A 20591-nucleotide genomic window follows, 5' to 3' on the forward strand; every position below is an offset into this window, starting at 1 on the left:
GTATGTAGAACACTATGGTCCGGGCCCAACTTAGGTAGAACAAAATAGAGTCAGGCACTCCGCTGAGATTAAATCAGGGACTTCTATTCTTGGTACGTTAATGGAGTCAGGGACTCTGCTAAGACAACGTCAGGGAGTTGTGGCCTTGGTATATTCAGAGATATTGGGTGAATCACAAAGTAGAGAATTTAATTTCTGTAAATGTGGAATAAAATTGTTGTTCAAACTATTGAGTAAGTGATAAATATGGGTCGGAGAGCGTCAAGGGAGATGGGTTTTTTGCCGGACTGTCGGATGGATTTGGCGGGTTACCGAATGTGGGGTGTGTGCGAATGCGCAGTGTGGGGGGCTTGCATGTGTCACCCTCGATGGGCGCAGAGGCATGGTTTATGTACAAGTTTGAAGGAGGTAGAAGATTTGATGGAGACAGGCACTAATCTACCAATGTGATGATTTTTCTTAAAATACATTGATTTGACAAATGAGGGAAGCTCCGCGTGCGCAGAGCATCAAAAAAATTGAACGGACCTCTTGATGTTCCTCCCCACGGAAATCTTTAGTAAAAGGCGAAAGATTTGTGCAATCTGAAGAGAAACAAGTGTACTGACGAAAAGCACGACAGAACGAGCTATGTCTATATCCGCAATAGTACTTTAACACACAGGCTAATGCACTACTAACTAATGGGCGACTCCAGTCCTTTGAGCAGCCAATCACTTTTTTTTAATGCTGCCAATCACGTTGCAGCTACTGTATCAGGCAGACCGGGGATAGGAGCAGCGTTGTGGTGTAAGATGAAGCAGGGCATAGACATCATCATGTGGGTGTTGATCGGTTAGATTTATCGGAGTGTAGTGAATTCAAATGATCCAAATGACTTCACAACTATCACAAATTAACTCAATAACAACACTAGTTCACAGGTAACATGTTTACCTTTCACCATTACCTTCTCAAGAGTTCTAGGTTTAGAGGAGAGATAATGCTTGATATTGACAATGAAGAGGGGCACACCATTCCTGCAAGTACTGCAATACCAGGTCGATGCGTGGAGTGGATGGAGCAAGCCCCTAGGCCATCTCCCAGTTCCAAAAATCAATTTAATATATGGTCCCCAGATAGGGGACGTATCAGATATTAAACTGATAAGAACAGATACTACACTTGATCTTAGCCAAAAGGCCGAGAGACGATAACCCAGTGGCCGGCAGGAAGGACGGCTTCCTTCCAGCCATTACGAGCTATAGTAATGGTTACAAAGATCACATGACGACAAAGGCACACTTTGTACGACAAGCTAAAACTACACACAGTCTGTTTGATAATGGAAAACTGTGTTGCTTTTCTGTGTTTAAATGGAGCAAATGCTTCAAAAATGTGCTGTGGTTCAGGTCATGTGACTCACAACGGTCCAATAGGAAAGTAGCAATAACCTAAACCTATTTACCAGCAACCAAGGTTCTCCTTTTGGCAACCAATATCCTTAGCAGTGAAAAGCCATTTGTTTGAACATTATTTGCAAAAAATGAAAACAAATCAACAGCCCCTGCCTAATGTATTACTTCCTGTCCCCTGCACTTGTGATGAACAAAGACAACTTTCCACTAGTATGTCACAAAATCGATCAACTCACAATTCAACAAGTATTGTCCACTTCAAAGATATTTAATTCAAATGATATAAATTATAACTGGATTGAACAATCACCTCACAGGCAAAATACACAAGAATTGAAAACCAGTGATTGATACAAACACAAAAATGATTTGAAGAAGAAAATACTACAATTTTCAGTTATGCCTCTATCACCTTGGCCTTGTTGTATAGATCATTGTGTGGCCATTTTGAAAGCATCACAGAACCCAAAGGAATGCCAATGTTCAATCGACACATGGAATGCAGCGTGTGAGAACGATATCAACTTTGTTGGATTCGGGTGCACGTCAAATTGAAATTACCCTCCAGTTAAAAGGCAATTTAGCAAACGATCAGGGGAGAGCGCAGACGCAGTCCCCCACTCTCAGACATTGTGCAGTTGAGATTCCCACATTTGGGGAATTCGCAGGGGTCAGCGTGGCCGGGAGTGCAATGGCTGAGCCTCACCCTGGGTGAACCACCTTCATGATCATGGTATCGCCCCCGCCAGGTAAGTATGAGTTGTACACAGACGCAGCACTATGTTCTTTCGCCTGCTCAACATCTTCAGTCATGGGCTCATCGGCACCCCTTTCTTAACCTGCTGCTGAAGTTGTATTTCAGATCTATCTCACTTTGGTGCCGAAAACCGGAGACCCAACAGCCAACAATTGCCGGAGCGACGACGACAGCATCCTCCATTGAAAGGGTCAACTCGACGGACGTTCCCTCGCCGCACCGGTGATCTGGCGACGGGTCCCCCGAACTAGGGCAGGTTCGGAACGAGCAAGATCGTGAGTTCACCCTTTGACTCCTGTCTCCGTGAAGTGTGATAATTTGAATGAGTATTATCACTGCGCTAGTATTAACATTTTGTGGTCTGGGAGCAACTTGCACAGAACATAATAGTTTGTGCTCTGGGACCAAAGTATGTAGAACACTATGGTCCGGGCCCAACTTAGGTAGAACAAAATAGAGTCAGGCACTCCGCTGAGATTAAATCAGGGACTTCTATTCTTGGTACGTTAATGGAGTCAGGGACTCTGCTAAGACAACGTCAGGGAGTTGTGGCCTTGGTATATTCAGAGATATTGGGTGAATCACAAAGTAGAGAATTTAATTTCTGTAAATGTGGAATAAAATTGTTGTTCAAACTATTGAGTAAGTGATAAATATGGGTCGGAGAGCGTCAAGGGAGATGGGTTTTTTGCCGGACTGTCGGATGGATTTGGCGGGTTACCGAATGTGGGGTGTGTGCGAATGCGCAGTGTGGGGGCTTGCATGTGTCACCCTCGATGGGCGCAGAGGCATGGTTTATGTACAAGTTTGAAGGAGGTAGAAGATTTGATGGAGACAGGCACTAATCTACCAATGTGATGATTTTTCTTAAAATACATTGATTTGACAAATGAGGGAAGCTCCGCGTGCGCAGAGCATCAAAAAAATTGAACGGACCTCTTGATGTTCCTCCCCACGGAAATCTTTAGTAAAAGGCGAAAGATTTGTGCAATCTGAAGAGAAACAAGTGTACCGACGAAAGCACGACAGAACGAGCTATGTCTATATCCGCAATAGTACTTTAACACACAGGCTAATGCACTACTAACTAATGGGCGACTCCAGTCCTTTGAGCAGCCAATCACTTTTTTTTAATGCTGCCAATCACGTTGCAGCTACTGTATCAGGCAGTCCGGGGATAGGAACCCGGCCGGAGAAAGAGGAGGCAGGCAGACAGTAAGTGCATTTAAAAATTTATATATAACAAGGCTGGTGAAATCCCGTTTTTCCATTCGTGAAAGAGTCGAAGAAAAACGCTCCAATAGTGGGAGATAAGGGATGCATACATGTGAGGATTACGTATGTCGTTAAGAAAATTAAAATAGAAACGTAAGGTATGCAACGGATGAATGCTTAGTCGGCAAACTAAGTGTTTCCAAGAGGCGCGTCGGTGACGTGGCGTTTAGCCTATGGTGGGGGTTAGAGTCCCCCTGTGTTAAAAGGATTTCATAGATTGTTCAAAATAAGGGAAACCTTCCAAAAAGAATGCACTCGATGAGTAAAAAGCGCTAAATAAAAAGTAATCATTATATAGAGATATAATAAAACCGGAAATACGCCGTGACGCGCGCAGGCCTTGCAAAATAAAAGAAAAACGGTTATAAAGTCGACGTAGACGGATAAATAGGATAATAACGTTATTAAAAATATAATAAATTAGTTGGAACGTCCCTAAAAAATCCTAAAGAAATATATTAATAGAGTAACATTTGACCATTGTTTGGAAAAAGTTCAAAAAATCTTCAAACAAAAGAAAAGTTGCAAAAATGGGTTTAACAAACAGCAAAGAACTCTCAACCAACATGAAGTTTATGCTAAAGCATTTTCCAGGATAATTGCACATATATGAAAGAGTGGAGGAAGAATAAAGACAAAGGGTGGTGTTAGGTTCATTAATAATTACCTTCGTCCGTAATTATCAATAACTGCAGGCAGACATCTTATTCAATTATTGACATTTAATTAAATAGAATGGATAACAACAGGTAAAACCTCAGAGGGGAGATTCAGCAAGTTCCTCCTACAACTTCCGAACGTCTCCCCGAATAGACGTTTTCGTACGACTCTTATTGCCATGAATCAAAACAATTTACAGAGTTGTTGATCATTCCATCACGTATGAGTAAAAACAACATCTGGGACTACAATAACAATCAAAGTATTTTACCAATAACAAAAACAGGAGACTAGACCTAAACAACATTTAGATTTGAACAATTATGCCTTCCTTGACCTAAGAATCATATAATAATTACATAAAGAAAAACCCGAAGTGCGTCACGAGTGTTATGGACGTGGCAGAAACAATATCTTTGTTATGGGCTCCTTTGCTGGAAATGGCAGATATCCAGTCCCTGCCCGATCAACAACCCTCTCAGCCCGATACTGGGTATGTGGATGTAGTAGATGAGTGGACTAGGCGGTTATTCGTGACCTCAACATTTTGAGAATAATAAGAGAATGATTTAACAAAGAAATGACTTAATACAACTATATTTATAATAGTAATACAGAATAAACCCAACAGGTGGGGGGGGGGGGTGAAAAGGGCAAAGCACACGTGAAGAAAAAATGGCTGAGCCGAGGACAAAGGAAAAATGGCGGCCAAATGGTGTGAAAAAAAAGCCTTTTTCCCTAACCCATCCCAAAACCTATCCCCCCTCTTCGTTCAGGCTCGTACCAGGCACGGGGGGGGGGGGGGGGGGGGCTCCTGGAATGCCAGACAAGACGTCTCAGGTTACCTCGCATCAACAAGAGCAGAGGGAGATAAGAATTTAGAGGCAGAGGAGACAGAAATGGCATTCATCCAAATTATTAATGATATCAAACGAGAAGAAAACAATGCAGAAATGGCATTGATCTAAATTATTAGGTAAAGTTTAGATAAAAGTTTAGATAAAATAATTAATTTAGGAAAGGCATGATTTCTCTGGGATTGTGTGAGCATCATAGATCATTCAGTGCACGGAATGATGTGTCTCGCTCGCCCATCAACAGATGAGATATGCTTTAGCGCAAGTCATATTAATGACTATTAGAATATAACGGATTGCATAGGCATCAAACAATTGATGGCAACCAAATGCCGTTGACCTAGTTCTTTTGAGAACGATTATTGCTGATAGGACAGCAAAAGGTGGTTAGCTGCCAACCTCTCCACTAGAAAAAAAAATTGCTGACCACTGATGTCTAATTATGAATGCGTGTGAGCGTGAATGGTTGTTTGTCTTTTTGTTTGTCTATTTGTGTTTTTGATTGGCCATCCACCAAGATATAATTGATCCCTTAGATATCAAGGTGGAAAAGGATTTAGCAAATTGGAATCAATTTCTGAAACCGCCAATAAGCCCTTTTCAGGGATGGCAACAAAGGATTGGAAATTTGAAATCAATTTCTGAAATCGCCAATAAGCCTTTCTGGATGGCGATGAAAAATCAAGGAAAATTGTTTAGTCCAAACAAATTTTTGATGATAATGCATTGAATTGGAGGAACAAATCTGCAATGTGAAATTTTGGAGCACTGAAATAAAAAAAAAAAAAATAAAATAAAAAAAACAGTCCATCATATGAAATTCCAAAGTACCACTGATATATAGTGATAATGACATCCAAATTGTGTTAACAGACTAATTGACGGGATTGACAAAAGGTTCCATATTTTGTTTTGAAATCATTGCGCCCACATAACGAGGTCAACAAAATATGGAAATCTTATTTAGTAGACTATAGACAAAATGCCATCATTCACTACACGGTTGGAGCTGAATGATGAGTCTAATCTGGCTATCTGCATAAAAGAAAAACTTTAAAGAAACGCACTAATTTTGAGTTAGCAGAAGAAGACCGTGTTTTTCAACAGGAAACATGGAGAAGACGCACGAGCAACCCAAAATGAGAACGTCCGTACAACTGTTGCTGACCAAACAGCAGACATGAAAATAGCTGAAAAGGAGGATGCAGATCCATCTTTGCACTGTAAGGAGGTTCTCTCAGTTGAAACGTTTGAGGAGACAGGTAAGTGTTGGGTTTATTCTGTTTTACTATTATAATAGTTATATTAATTCATTTCTTTATTAAATCATTCTCTTTCTATTCTCTGTATTAATTCATTACTTTGTTAAATCATTCTCTTTCTGTTTTCAAAAGTGTTGCGAGGTCACGAGTATTGCCAAGTCATCTTTAACCTGGACGGCCTGTTCCAGGATGGTTATACAAACAATCCACCCAATCTGGGTCCTTGAGATTTGGTGGGCCCTTGGTGACGAGGCCAGGGCTATTCGGCCAATAACAAGAATGTTGTTATCGTTATGTAACCGTGCACTTCGGGTTTTTCTGTATGTAACCATTATATGATTATGATTATATTATATGATTCTTAGGTCAAGGAGGTTGTATAATTACTCTAATCTAAATGTTGTTAGGTCTAGTCTCCTGTTTTTGTTATTAGTAAAATACTTTGATTGTTATTGTAGTCCCAGATGTTGTTTTTACTCATACGTGATGGAATGATCAACAACTCTGTAACTTGTTTTGATTCATGACCATAAGAGTGGGACGAAAACGTCTATTCGGGGAGACGTTCGGAAGTTGTAAGGTGACACTTGCTGTAACGCTCCCCTTCCGAGGCTTTTATCTGTTGTATCCATTTCTATTTAATTAAATGTCAATAATTGAATAAGATGTCTTCCTGCAGTTATTGATAATTACGGACGAAGGTAATTATTAATGAACCTAATATTTTGGTCCTTCGGAGCTTTGGAGGTCAATATACCGACGCGGGAACCCAGGCGCTGCTGACCGACATCTGGATAAAGACCGTGCACGGCGTCTTCAATACCCTTTTCCAGGGCCGGAGTTTTCGACGGGGGCGCCTGGATTCTCGGCGGTTGAAGACTTTTCCTGCTGGAGGGAGACATCTGATGGATCTCGGGTAAGTCCACATTAATGTCTGCATGTTGTGACGGTGTTTCCAAATGCGTTAAAGGGACATTGTATGTGAGGCCCATTGTGGGCTGGTTTCGCGTCCTGGGTGACGGCGATAAAACCCTGTGTTTATACTAGTCAATGGCAGGTACGGTGGGGCATTTTGCTGGAAAGTGTCCTGTGTCTAAAGGGTAGGCACGAATATATTGTACTGGAGGTACAATTGTGGGGCGTGGAAGTGTCCTGTGTCTAAAGGGTAGGCACGAATATATTGTAAACGTTGTATGGTGTTTTTGTGGTTTCTGCAGTAAAATTAGGAAAGGCCTAGGAGATACAGTCGAATAGATAATAATAATATTAATAATAATAAATATAATAGAGTTAACTGTGTGAGGCACACAAACTCACTACAAAAATAAAAAGTAAAATATGGGAAACAAGTGTAGCAAGGCGGGTTTGGATGACGATCCAAAAATACGTCTAACTTGTAAGGATTAGAAATTTGTGGTAAGACAAAGCGCTTCAAAAGTTAAACATTTAAATAAATGGATAAAAAATTATGGGTTTGCTGGCCAGCTTGATTTACAAAAATTTTTTTGAATTACAAGATAAAATACGCGCTAAATATAAAGGGGACCTAAGGAAAATGGAGAAGGATGGTTATAATGACCCCTATTTTTGGTTTTTAATGGCGAAAAAACGTTGTGATGGGAATGCCAAAAATGCTGATAAAGGTGGGGCTGGAAGCGCAGAACAGGCTGTGTTTTTCCAAAGAAAAGAGGATTCTGAGACGGGCCCGGTGGGTAAGAAACGGGACGTGAAAAAAGAGGAAACCGATGAGCAATTGTCGGGGGAGGTTGGGGCGGTACGGTCAACAAATCCGTTTGTACCCTTTCCAACAGATGTGCAAGACCGTTTGACCAGGTCGGGGGGATCCGTGGGGGAATGGTCAAAAACATTGGGACAAACGCTATCACCGCCTGAAAAATAACGCTAATGAATGACATAGTGCTTGAACAATTCCCCATGATTGAGGTTGCTAACCCTAATGTGGAGAGTGACCAACCCCGTGTTATTTTGGTGCATAGAACTTGGACTCAGGACGACGTGAAAAAAGCCGTAGACGGCGTCACGTCGTACAAAATAGACGTGGGGGAATGTGTCGTGCAGATGGAAGATATTAGACGGTCATATCACTTAAATGGAGTAGAAACGCAGCAGATTTGGATGGCCGCGTTAAAAGGTGATTGGCATGCTATTAGAGGAGATTGGGATCCAAAATCAAAGTGTGGACCATTAGCTCATGATAGCCGTGAATTGGAAATAAGAGTGCGTGAGCTGATAGAGCGTGCCACGAAAAAATTTAAAACAAAAGCAAATTATACTGCGATTGGTCGAGCTAAACAAAAAGATAATGAGGCTTTTGATGAATATTTAATCAGGATGTCTGCTTGTTTTAAAGTCAACAGTGGCATTCCTGAGGATAACACGGTGGGCAGCCTTTATCAAGAGCAACTAAAAAATGTGTTACACGCTAATTCAAATCATGCCCTCCGGGAATGGATTGAGAAATATTGGGTAGATAGGCCCACGGGCACGCTTGACCAATACGTAAATCAAGCGTTGCATGCAGAAGGGGTGCTAAAGAAAAAAGGTAAAAAACATGGGGGGCCGTCCTCTGCGGGGGAAGAAATGTTTTACCAAGAAAGAGAAAAAGGACATAAAAAGTTTAACAAAATTAACTGGAGAAAAGATGGGGGTAAGTTAAATAAATATCGGAGATTTAAAAGTAATGCATGCTGGATTTGTGGGAGAACTGGGCACATTTCGCGGGATTGCCCAGACAACAGAGCCTCTAGGGCTGGGACTCAATCAGCAAGGCCTGGCGTAGGGCCAGGGCCCAGTGGGACAACTGGTGGGGTCCAGTCTAGGGGAGTGGAGCTAAATTTAGCGGAAATACTGACACTTGATTCAATTAAACCTGAAATTACATTGTTTGTGAATGGGGTACGTTTAACATTTTTGTGTGATACTGGAGCTTGTAAAACTGCAATTACACAGGATGTTCCGGGAATTAAATTCATGAAAAATAAGGTTAATGTGGCGACAGCTGATGGACAGGTTGCTACTGCTTCAGAGACGTTTCCGGTTTGGATAAGGGATCCGGAAGGGGAAACATGTAAAATGTCGGTGTTGGTGGTAAAAGAGTGTCCTGTCAATTTACTGGGTAGGGATGGACTATTACAATTGGGATTGGCGTTAGTACCCTCCGCTAGTGGAAATATGGTGGTTAAAAGGCGAAAGGAAATTAATTGCGGCCAATTAAATGTTTTGCATGTAGAGCAACCTGCTTTCTTTTACTATACTCTGGATGTGTCTAATAATACGCCGGCTTGTGTGGGAAACAGTTTGTTATCTACAGCTGCTAGTTTGATTGAGACGCGGCAGAGTGTGGCGAGCATAAACTCCCTCCATGTTATAATGTGGTACAAAATGACGGAGGGGCCTGACGAAATTTATGAAAACAAATTGAGACGAGTCACGCCGTCTGAAATTAAATTGGAATATATGTACACGGACTGAATTTCTACAGTTGTGGCAGGGGTTGAGTTGTCAAGGGAATATAAGACTCTTTTTCTCGAGTGGGGAACTCCACACATTGTATTATGCAAGCCACATAATCAGGGAAAGGAGGTGATACGTGACTTTATACAAACAGCCCGCGAGACGAGTGATTGGATAATGTTGGATACAGGTCTTGAGTATAGCGAAAGTACGGAAACATACAGAAAGGCAGTGTTTCAGACTGTGGGGGTGAATGTGAATGTGGGAATTTACCTGCTATGACTATCACAAACAACTAAGGAAGTATATCTACTATCGGAAGAGGAGTTGTTAGCAACAGTCCCTCCTGAAATATGGTCAAAAGGACCTTCCGATGTAGGGCTCGTTAAAGGGGTTATACCTGTAGTAATTAGACCAAAAAGTGAATTTAGGCCATGTATACGACAATATCCACTAAAACCTGATGCCTTAAAAGGAATAAGTCCGGTAATTGAAGATTTATTAAGGGCGGGAGTGATAATTGAATGTGATGATTCACCTTGTAATTCCCCAATTTTTCCAGTAAAAAAGGCGGCTCCTTCTGTGGGATGGAGAATGGTTCAGGATTTACAAGCGGTAAACTCTGCAGTAATTCAACGCGCGCCGTGTGTGCCAGATCCACACACACTTCTGAATAATTTGGATCCAGAGGCAGCATTTTTTACGGTAATTGACATAAGTAATGCTTTTTTCTCCATCCCATTAGATCGAGATAGTCAATATTGGTTTGCGTTTACGTTTGGTAGGAAAAAATATACTTTTACAAGATTACCACAAGGATACTGTGAAAGCCCCACGATATATTCACAGATAATGAGTAGCAGTGTAGCAAGATTCCAGCCACCGGGGGGCAGCCAGATTATTGTGTATGTGGATGATGTGCTTGTGGCGTCGCCTAGTGTGGAAGTGTGTAAAAAGGACACTGTGACATTGATAAGGCACCTGGCGTCGGAGGGCCACAAAATAAGCAGAAATAAATTGCAGTTTTGTAAAGAACAAGTGAAATATTTGGGACATAATCTGGTGAAAGGTGGGAAAAAGATTTTGGATGACAGAAAGAGGGTGGTGTTGGAAGCACCCAAGCCACTAACTAAAAGACAAATCATGTCATTTTTGGGTCTTACTAATTACTGCAGGGCGTGGGTTCCAAATTATGCAGAAATTGTTTCCCCCCTTTCTAAATTAATGAATGAAGAGGGGTTAAAAATGAACGCGGCTCTGAATTGGACGGCAGAGGCTGAGAATGCGTTTTGTACAATAAAACAGATGCTAGTTACTAGTGGGATTTTGGCGTTACCTAATTATAATAAACCCTTTGTACAAATGGTGGACTGTAGAGGAGAGTACATGACGTCTGTTTTAACTCAGGATTTCGGAGGGAAATTGAGGCCTGTTGCATATTTTTCAACCAGATTAGATAAGGTGGCCTGCGCGCTACCTCACTGTGTGCGTGCAGTTGTGGCTGCTTCCATGGCAGTGGAGAGCAGCGCCACAATAGTACTTTTTCATTCTTTAACCCTTAGGGTGCCGCATGCAGTGGCTGCATTGTTATTACAGACTAATATGAAATTTTTGTCTCCTGCCAGGCATTTGTCTTGCATAGCCATTTTACTTTCACAACCGCATCTCACACTCGAGAGGTGCGTCAAAATTAACCCAGCTACTTTGTTGCCAATTCCAGGGGATGGGGAACGGCATGATTGCCAAGCATTAGCTGAAGAGGCTACAAGGTGTAGGAAAGATTTGAAAGATAAACCGCTAGACAGCGGTGAAGTCCTATTTGTTGATGGTTCTGCTAGGATAGATGAAATGGGAAAATTAAGGGCAGGGTATGCGGTTGTCACCGCGACTAAAGTTTTAAAAGCAGAACCATTGCCGCCAAATTACTCAGCACAAGCAGCAGAATTGGTTGCGTTAAGGGAAGCATGCATTTTGATGACCAACGGTGTTGTTACGATTTATACCGATAGTCAATATGCGTACTTGTCGTGCCGTGTTTTTGCTAGTTATTGGGCAAATAGGGGCATGGTTTCGTCTACGGGTAAAGCAGTGACTCATGCCAAATTATTGCAACAACTGATAGCCGCAGTTCAGCTTCCAAAACAAATCGCTGTTTGTAAATGTGCGGCACACACTTCAAAAAAGGATCAGGTTTCCCTGGGAAATGCCTTTGCTGATAAGACAGCGAAGGAAGCTGCGGGGAAACCCTTTATTGGGATGACTGACTCTGTATAGAAAAACAATATACTATCGGATGACATTTTGGCAAAAATGCAGATACAGAGTCCACAATTGGAATTTAAAAAATGGATTGACAATGGGGCAAAATTAAAAAATGGGGTTTATACCAGTATTGAGGGGAAGCCAATCTTACCAAAAAACTTGTTTAGATGGGCTGCTATTTTGAGTCATGGGAAGTCACATGTCTCAACAGGGGGGATGGTGGCCTTAGTACAACACCACTACAAGACGTACGGTTTTAATTTATACGCAAAACATTTCTGTAGAGCATGTTTGATTTGTGCTCGGCATAATTCCCAAGGGGCCGTACGGCCAAAACGCGGACAATTCCCAAAAGCTACATATCCATTTCAAAAAATACATATGGATTTTATTGAATTAAGTAAGAGTGCAGGGAAAAAATATTGTTTAGTCATTGTGGATGCCTTTTCAAAATGGGTTGAGATTTTCCCAGCAAAAACCGCGGATGCTTTAACAGTAGCAAAGGCATTATGTAAGGATATAATTCCAAAATATGGAATACCAGAAACCATCTATAGTGATAATGGTACTCATTTTGTTAATAAAATAATTGAAGGAATTGGCACTAGGTTCCATATTTCGCTGCGAAATCATTGCGCATACCATCCACAATCAGCTGGCCTTGTCGAAAGAATGAATGGAACCATAAAAAATAGACTAAAAAAATGCATGGAAGAAACAAAAAGGCCATGGACAGAATGCATTGATTTAGTAAAATTATATATTAACATCACAGCTTCAAATGGATTAACCCCATATGTAGTCCTGTTCGGTAGACCCTACAAATTACCATTATTCACTACACAATGGGAATTGGATGATGAGGCAAATTTAGCAGACTACATGTGGAAATCTTTAGAAAAGCGCACCGAACTTAAGTTACCAGAGGGAGATTTTGCTTCTCAACAGGAAACGGACGAAGCGACAGTGGTTCCTGGAGACTGGGTGCTGATACGCAGCATTAAAAAGAAACACTGGAGCGACGCCAAGTGGGAAGGTCCATACCAAGTGTTGCTGACCACCCCAACTGCTATCAAGATAGCTGAGAGAGCTACCTGGATCCATCTTTCCCACAGTAAGAAGGTTATCTCAATTGAAACGTTCCAAAGGAAAACTCTCCCAGAGAAAACCAAAAGGTCATGTTAAAAACAAAAACAATCATTGCCCTTAGGGCAATGGGATTGATGTTTGTGATTCTATTCCCATCCACAGTAGGGCTGCTTTCTACAATGGGAGAAAGAGGAGGAGGCGTTTCAATCGAGGATACACCTTCTTACAAAAGGGTAAAAAGGGAAGCTGTCCCTGGGAAAAAATTATACGACATGACAACACCCACCAAATCAAATTTACAAACGTGTTTCAAAGATATTGTTCCAAGGGAAAACGCACACAAAATATTCTGTTTTCCAGAAAATAAGACTGCGGAAATCTACCTTTTCTGGGAGAAATTAACTTTAGAAACACGATTATCCCAAACAACATACAAGGGATCAGCCTATTGGGGAGGGTATGAGTGGTATATAACGGTTCAGTATGAGGATTGGGGGAGCCTTGTCGCAGAAACTGGTCAAGATTGGAAAACGTGGAGTACACGACCTTGCGCGAAAATCATCAGACCCCTGATAAAATTAACCCATACGTTGAAAGGATTAAAGATAGTGATCCAGACGGAAAAAATTAAATGTGGAAAAGGGCCTTGTCAAATGTATTTCCTAAGACCATGGGCAAGTGGGGAAGACATGTTTTTCAAATTCTACATTTGTGTCTCAACAGAAATAACCACGCTTATGGATCTTGAGGGAGAAAATTTGGAGAAGGGGACGCCCGGTTCGGCCATAATCAGATTAATGGGGAAAATGACCAGGGATGAGGAATTCATTACTGCGACAGGGGTTTCCCAAACATGGAATAATTGGTCACTGCTAATGGGAAGTACAGTTGGCGCTATAAATCAATCTTGTGTAGCATGTATGGGGCCTCGGCCTCTTTTACGAATAATACCCGCGCAGATTACTTTTGATTGTGTAATAGAGGTATTGACAAAAAAAGATGTAAGTCCCAATTGTGAGAAGTGGAATAAGGTATACTCTGTTACAAAAGGAGAAAAGGAGATACCCACATTTTCAAAACATGTTGCCTTTAATCATTTTTCCTGCTTAAACCTTACAGGGCATGGTCTGAAGCTGGGGGCGATAAATGAGACGTGGTGTGCCGGCGTTCTAAAAACAACTGCACCCCTAATATCACGATCTGACCTGTGGTGGTGGTGTGGTGGAGATAAAATATACGATTCCTGTCAAAACGCGGCAGGACTATGTGCTTTGGTCTCACTGCTCTTACCAGTGTCTGTTTTTCCATCCACAGTGGAGGAGATACAATTGGCGGCTCAAAATTCGGAGATGCTGAAGGGTCGTCCCTCCCGACATCGTCGAGAGGCATGGAGGGAAGGAGATCCAACATACATTGATGCGATTGGCATCCCCCGGGGCGTACCAGATGAGTATAAGCTGGCTAATCAGATCGCAGCAGGTTGGGAGTCTATCTTCCTTCTAATCACCCCAAACAAAAATGTGGATAGAATAAATTACTTACATTACAATGTCCAAAACCTCGGAAATTATACTGAACAGGGATTTGTGGCCATAAAGGAGCAACTGGCAGCTACCAGTCTGATGGCGTTCCAGGATCGCATAGCGCTGGATATGATCCTTGCTGAAACAGGGGGCGTGTGTGCAATGTTTGGAAAAGAATGTTGCACCTTCATACCGAACAACACGTCACCCAGTGGATCTCTCACCAGGGCCATTACTGGCCTGCAAACACTGAACCGCAATATGCAAGAGCATTCTGGAGTAGATACGTCCGCATTGTCAGATTGGTGGGATAAGACCTTTGGAAAATATAAAGATTTGGCTACATCCTTCATGGTGACTATAGGCACAATTACCGCTATCCTAACATTGTGTGGGTGCTGTATTATCCCCTGTTTGCGCTCCTTGCTAAGCCGACTTATAAATACTGCAATTGCCCCTACAAATTCTAAAGTACATGAGTTGTATCTTATGGGACGGTTTGGGGAAAGCAGTGAGGTCCAGGAGTACGGTAAATCCGAGGACCAATTGGACGAATAAAATTATGTTCTTTCTCTTTCAGACCAGCCATGGGAGTAAGGAGTAGGCGGGAAAAATCACAGTCACCCGACATTACCATTTAGTGATTACTAAGAAATGACTAATAACATACATATTATAAAAACGGGGGAATGTTGGGTTTATTCTGTTTTACTATTATAATAGTTATATTAATTCATTTCTTTATTAAATCATTCTCTTTCTATTCTCTGTATTAATTCATTACTTTGTTAAATCATTCTCTTTTCTGTTTTCAAAAGTGTTGCGAGGTCACGAGTATTGCCACGAGTATTGTTCCAGGATGGTTATACAAACAATCCACCCAATCTGGGTCCTTGAGATTTGGTGGGCCCTTGGTGACGAGGCCAGGGCTATTCGGCCAATAACAAGAATGTTGTTATCGTTATGTAACCGTGCACTTCGGGTTTTTCTGTATGTAACCATTATATGATTATGATTATATTATATGATTCTTAGGTCAAGGAGGTTGTATAATTACTCTAATCTAAATGTTGTTAGGTCTAGTCTCCTGTTTTTGTTATTAGTAAAATACTTTGATTGTTATTGTAGTCCCAGATGTTGTTTTTACTCATACGTGATGGAATGATCAACAACTCTGTAACTTGTTTTGATTCATGACCATAAGAGTGGGACGAAAACGTCTATTCGGGGAGACGTTCGGAAGTTGTAAGGTGACACTTGCTGTAACGCTCCCCTTCGGAGGCTTTTATCTGTTGTATCCATTTCTATTTAATTAAATGTCAATAATTGAATAAGATGTCTTCCTGCAGTTATTGATAATTACGGACGAAGGTAATTATTAATGAACCTAATAGTAAGATAAGCTTATTGACGAGATCAGATGTAATGGAAAGCATCCAATATTGATTGGAAAGATTATTGCTCGAGGAGCAATGCGATAAACCATAAGGAACTTTTATATTGGTTTTATTGTCTCCATATGAAGTGAAAGCGTTTCAATTGAGAACAAACCTTCTTACAGATTTTTAAAAGTAAACAATTAGAGAGAAAAAGAGACTACAATGAATAGATATGTAACTAAATTTCAATTTTATGCCTGACTATTGGAAATTGTTGATTAAGAAAGTTTTAAAGGAGATGATTGGCAAACTCCAAAGACAATGGAATGTTACATTTGATAAAAAAGACTACTAGTTTGGGATATTTTAGAATTTTCAAACAGCTGAGATAAATGTGCAACGCAATACACATTGTTAATTGAATTGGGACTTGATTAGTATGCAATTCATAAGTAATGAGTTTTACTGGCTCTAAAAGACAATTATCCTAGAAAATATTAACCCCAATAAACAAGGGGTGGTTACAGTTTAGTGGGTTCAATTCTTTTCAGAATTATAAATGTATACATTTGTTTCTGGATATTAATTGATGTGAATGTAACTGTTGCAGAGAGCGGGAAAGCTGTTTTCCTGAGGAGAAGGCAGCCTGGTTTGCTCTATGTATTCTTCATATTTTTAGCATGATTAGTTAATTTGTGTAATTGCAGGAAAGGAAAAATCAAATATAGTTTTTGATCTTAACAAGAAAGCAGCGATCACAATAGAGAATAACAGCTAGTATATCCACTTTTGACTGATAAAGCATTCAGATTTTCACAAACAAAGTGATGGAATAAGTAAGATTGTTGTGATTTTTGTCCATTTGAGAATTAAGCCCAACCAAGTGGCCGTATGCAGGTGTTGAGCACGCGCTAAAGACGACAGCAGCTAAAGCAGCAGCGCAAACACTTACCGCACAGTATACACAACAACAAAAACTGAGTCGAAAACAGTATTAATTGATATGCAAAACATTGCATCACATAAGGTAGAGATGCATCTATACAGAAAGAACACAGAACAGTCTGCAGAAGACCTGTACACAGCTAAAGGCCTAGCGTGCCTACCAAAAATTATTCCAAAATTGAGCCATGGATTGAACCATGTCTCAACAGGGGGAAGATGGACATGGCAGAGCATGTGTTCCATGTCCCAGAGGTCTAAATACCTACTCTAAAAATTTTTGTAGGAACTGTTTAATTTGTTACAGACAATGTGCAACATAACCTCAGGCCCAAACAAATGCAACGGGGAGACAAAGTTGGAACCTTCACGAGGTGTCTCCTGAGAGGCTGCCCATCGCCGCCTTCGAATTTGACTGCCCCACACCTCCGGCTACTCCCCCCCGGATGAACTAATCCACGTTCCAGTGCGGCTGAGGGTAACCCCTAGACGCCTGGATGGCCTAACAATAACAACAACAACAACAACAAGCGCAACGTCCAAAAGAGCGTGGGACTTGAAGAGCGAACAAATGGTACAATAAGACCAAGAAACCGATAAACTTGTCCAGAGAACATGTAAGCTGCCGTGATCTTTTTGTCTATCCTGCAGGAGGTGGTGAAGTCTGGTGACCAGAGCCTGATTTGAGTCATAAATAGAAAGTCCTGGTCCTCGCCACGTTGGGAAGGCCCCTTCGTGGTTTAACTTACCACCCCCACCGCAGTAAAGATTGCTGAGAGGTCGACGTGGATTCACCATTCCCAAATCAAAGTAGTTCGAGACAACGGTGACTCTGAGTAAATTGGAAATCGTGCGGTTCCAAAACCCTTGTCCGTGAAAAAAATCATCTGACGTCTACTCACCTGCCACGAGCACCTTTCACCTAACCTTGACCTCTCATAGTTTTTACACCCTCACGCAGAAGCCAAAATGAAATCAGTTGCCACCTCCATCACTGTGACTGTACTATCAGTGGCAGTCTGGGTGTGGCTGAATGCCCCGCCCCCAGAGATTCGAGTCGAAAAACGAGACAATGCCGTGCTGCTGTCACAGAGGAAAGCGAAGTGGTATGAAAAGAGCAATCCAAATAACCACTTTGAAGAAAATATGTGGTATAATTTAATGGTATTTCAGAAAAAACTAACTGATGAGAATGAAAGTTGTTATGTGTGTAGCCGTATACCAATTTCCACAGGTATCCTGATATCCTGAATTCACTGGGTCTAGGTGTCACATTTAGATCTGCAGTGATGCAGGTGGTCCAAGATGCATTCCTTTGAAGGGGAGTGAACATAACAGTAAGATATATAAGATCAAAGTCAGTGGAATTCAAACCACGTGATTTAATCTGGGGCAGTGATGTTCCTGGTGACCATAAGTTGTGGTCCACCCCCCCAGAAAATCATTTTGTCACTAATTACCCAACTTGGACATTGAATTGTTACATGAGTGTTCATAAACCAAACTTTCAAAGCCCTACAAGGTATAGCAGATGAATTAAAAGCCCTTAGAGAAATGGAGTTGCAAGACCGGACGGTCCTAGATTTGATAACAGCCAAGGATGGAGGTGAGTGTGCCATAGTTGGAGAGCACTGTTGCACCTTCATCCAAGATGGAACCGGTGACAAAGGTAACATAACTCGTGCCATAGCTGAAATGAAAATCTTAGCCAACACCATGGCCCAAGATCACTTGGGTATCACTGTGGTCGTGGTTACCAACCGGATCATGGTTCTCTATTCAGATTAATTTTGCAACTCCCTTTCTTGCGGTTTTACTTCTAAACTGTATCTTTTCAATGTGTGTAATCCTTGGTATGAAAGTTATGATTCAAAAACCTAACCAGCACACGCTGGTAGCTTACAGTGACATACAGTATCACCGTGTGGCATGCCGTAATGAAGATTCTCCCATCATTTTGAAGTGTGACGAGTGCCGGTATGTCGAGTCCTCCGGGTAATTGTACATGTCTTAACTTCAAAACTGTGTTCGCTCATAAAGAGGGACGCAGAGGAATTTTCTTAGATAACCTTGAATTACCTCACGTTTTTCACCTGTGCCTTCCCAAGTGATTTTGTTATTTTCCATACCCTGTTGAGTGACTATTGATGATATTTGTTTTCTAAAACCTGCAGAGGAGGGATATAGATTGATGAAAATGAAAATTCTTTCAAAGTAACTTCAGGGGGGAAATGTGAAATATATTTGTATTCTTATATTTAGTCTTGCACCCTTTTCACTATGATGTATTAAAAGTTACTAGAATAGAATTTAACTTACACCTATTGGTTAAAATGTGCACTACACCTCCTTCATTTGTATTAACGCCTCCCATTTATATGACTTGTCTTATCTCTAATAAAACTACAGTTGAAGCAGCTTTTCGGCGGGAGATAGCTTAGAGGAGCTTGGAGAGTAGTCACACTCTCGGGCCTCAGGATGGTCAACTCCCCCGCCTCTGCAGACGCGGCCTTCAACTTTCATTCCATCTGCCTCAGTGTGTGTTCCTGTATTCGAGTTTATTTAAGTGTTGGCCAGTAGCCCCAACAGGGGGGATGATCAGTATAGTACAACAACCAATGCATGTTCCCAGAGGTCACCAAACCTACTGTTGAGTTTATTCTGTATTACTATTATACATATATTTGTATTAATTCATTTCTTTGTTAAATCATTCTCTTATTATTCTCAAAGTGTTGCGAGGTCACCAATAACCGCCAAGTCATCTCTAACCTGGACTGCCTGTTCCAGCATGTTTATACAAACAATTCACCCAATCTGGGTCTTCGAGATTCGGTGGTCCCTTTTGTAACGAGGCCAGGGTCATTTGGGCAATAATAAGAATGTTGCTTCGGTCATTTACAACATAGTGGCTATACCTCGTGACGCACTTCGGGTTTTTCTTTATGTAATTGTTATATGATTTTTAGGTCAAGGGAAGGCATAATTGTTCTAATCCAAATGTTGTTAGGTCTAGTCTCCTGCCTTGTTATTGGTAAAATACTTTGATTGTTATTGTCGTTCCAGATGTTGTTTTTACTCATACGTGATGAAATGATCAACAACTCTGTAAATTGTTTTGATTCATGGCAATAAGAGTCATACGAAAATGTCTATTCGAGGAGATGCTCCGAAGTTGTAGGGGTAACCCTGGCTTGTTGAATCTCCCCTCTGAGGTTTTTATCCGTGATCCATTCTATTTAATTAAATGTCAATAATTGAATAAGATGTCTGCCTGCAGTTTTTGATAATTACGATCGAGGGTAATTATTAATGAAGCTAAAACCTACTTTTAAAAAGCATTTGCAGAAACTGTCTCACCTGCTCTAGACACAACTCTCCTGGCAATAAACGACACAAGCGAGGAACAAGGCAGACATGGACATATCCCTTCGAGGTTCTGAATATGGATATCATCGAGCTGAACCAAGGTGTCATATACAGGCTCTGTCTGGTGATCATTAACCAAGTGGGTTGAGATATGTCCATCCAAGAAAGCGGACGCCACGGCAATCGCATGAGCCATATGCAAAAGGATCATTCCAAGCCATGGAATACCACGAGTCATTTGAAGTGATGGTAATGCTCGCTTCGTGAGCCGCGTGATCCAAGCTATGGGACGGCATCTTGCAATCAACCAAGTTGGCCACCACCGTCAAAGCTGATGAACGAGTG

General features: G+C 41.3%; 4 non-coding genes across 4 annotated transcripts; all 4 read right to left on the bottom strand.

Annotated features, from left to right (window-relative positions):
* Window positions 1-489: 489 nt before the first annotated feature.
* On the bottom strand, window positions 490-602 carry LOC144192778 (U5 spliceosomal RNA). The gene has a single exon (XR_013325419.1). It is a non-coding gene; the product is annotated as a U5 spliceosomal RNA (small nuclear RNA).
* A 401-nt stretch (window positions 603-1003) lies between these two features.
* Window positions 1004-1194, bottom strand: LOC144192661 (U2 spliceosomal RNA). Its single transcript, XR_013325305.1, has one exon. It is a non-coding gene; the product is annotated as a U2 spliceosomal RNA (small nuclear RNA).
* A 795-nt stretch (window positions 1195-1989) lies between these two features.
* Window positions 1990-2154, bottom strand: LOC144192541 (U1 spliceosomal RNA). The gene has a single exon (XR_013325193.1). It is a non-coding gene; the product is annotated as a U1 spliceosomal RNA (small nuclear RNA).
* Window positions 2155-3051: 897 nt separating this feature from the next.
* LOC144192779 (U5 spliceosomal RNA) lies at window positions 3052-3164 on the bottom strand. The gene has a single exon (XR_013325420.1). It is a non-coding gene; the product is annotated as a U5 spliceosomal RNA (small nuclear RNA).
* Window positions 3165-20591: the final 17427 nt, after the last annotated feature.

Source organism: Stigmatopora nigra, unplaced genomic scaffold (assembly GCF_051989575.1).
Source record: "Stigmatopora nigra isolate UIUO_SnigA unplaced genomic scaffold, RoL_Snig_1.1 HiC_scaffold_26, whole genome shotgun sequence".
Lineage (NCBI taxonomy): Eukaryota > Metazoa > Chordata > Actinopteri > Syngnathiformes > Syngnathidae > Stigmatopora > Stigmatopora nigra.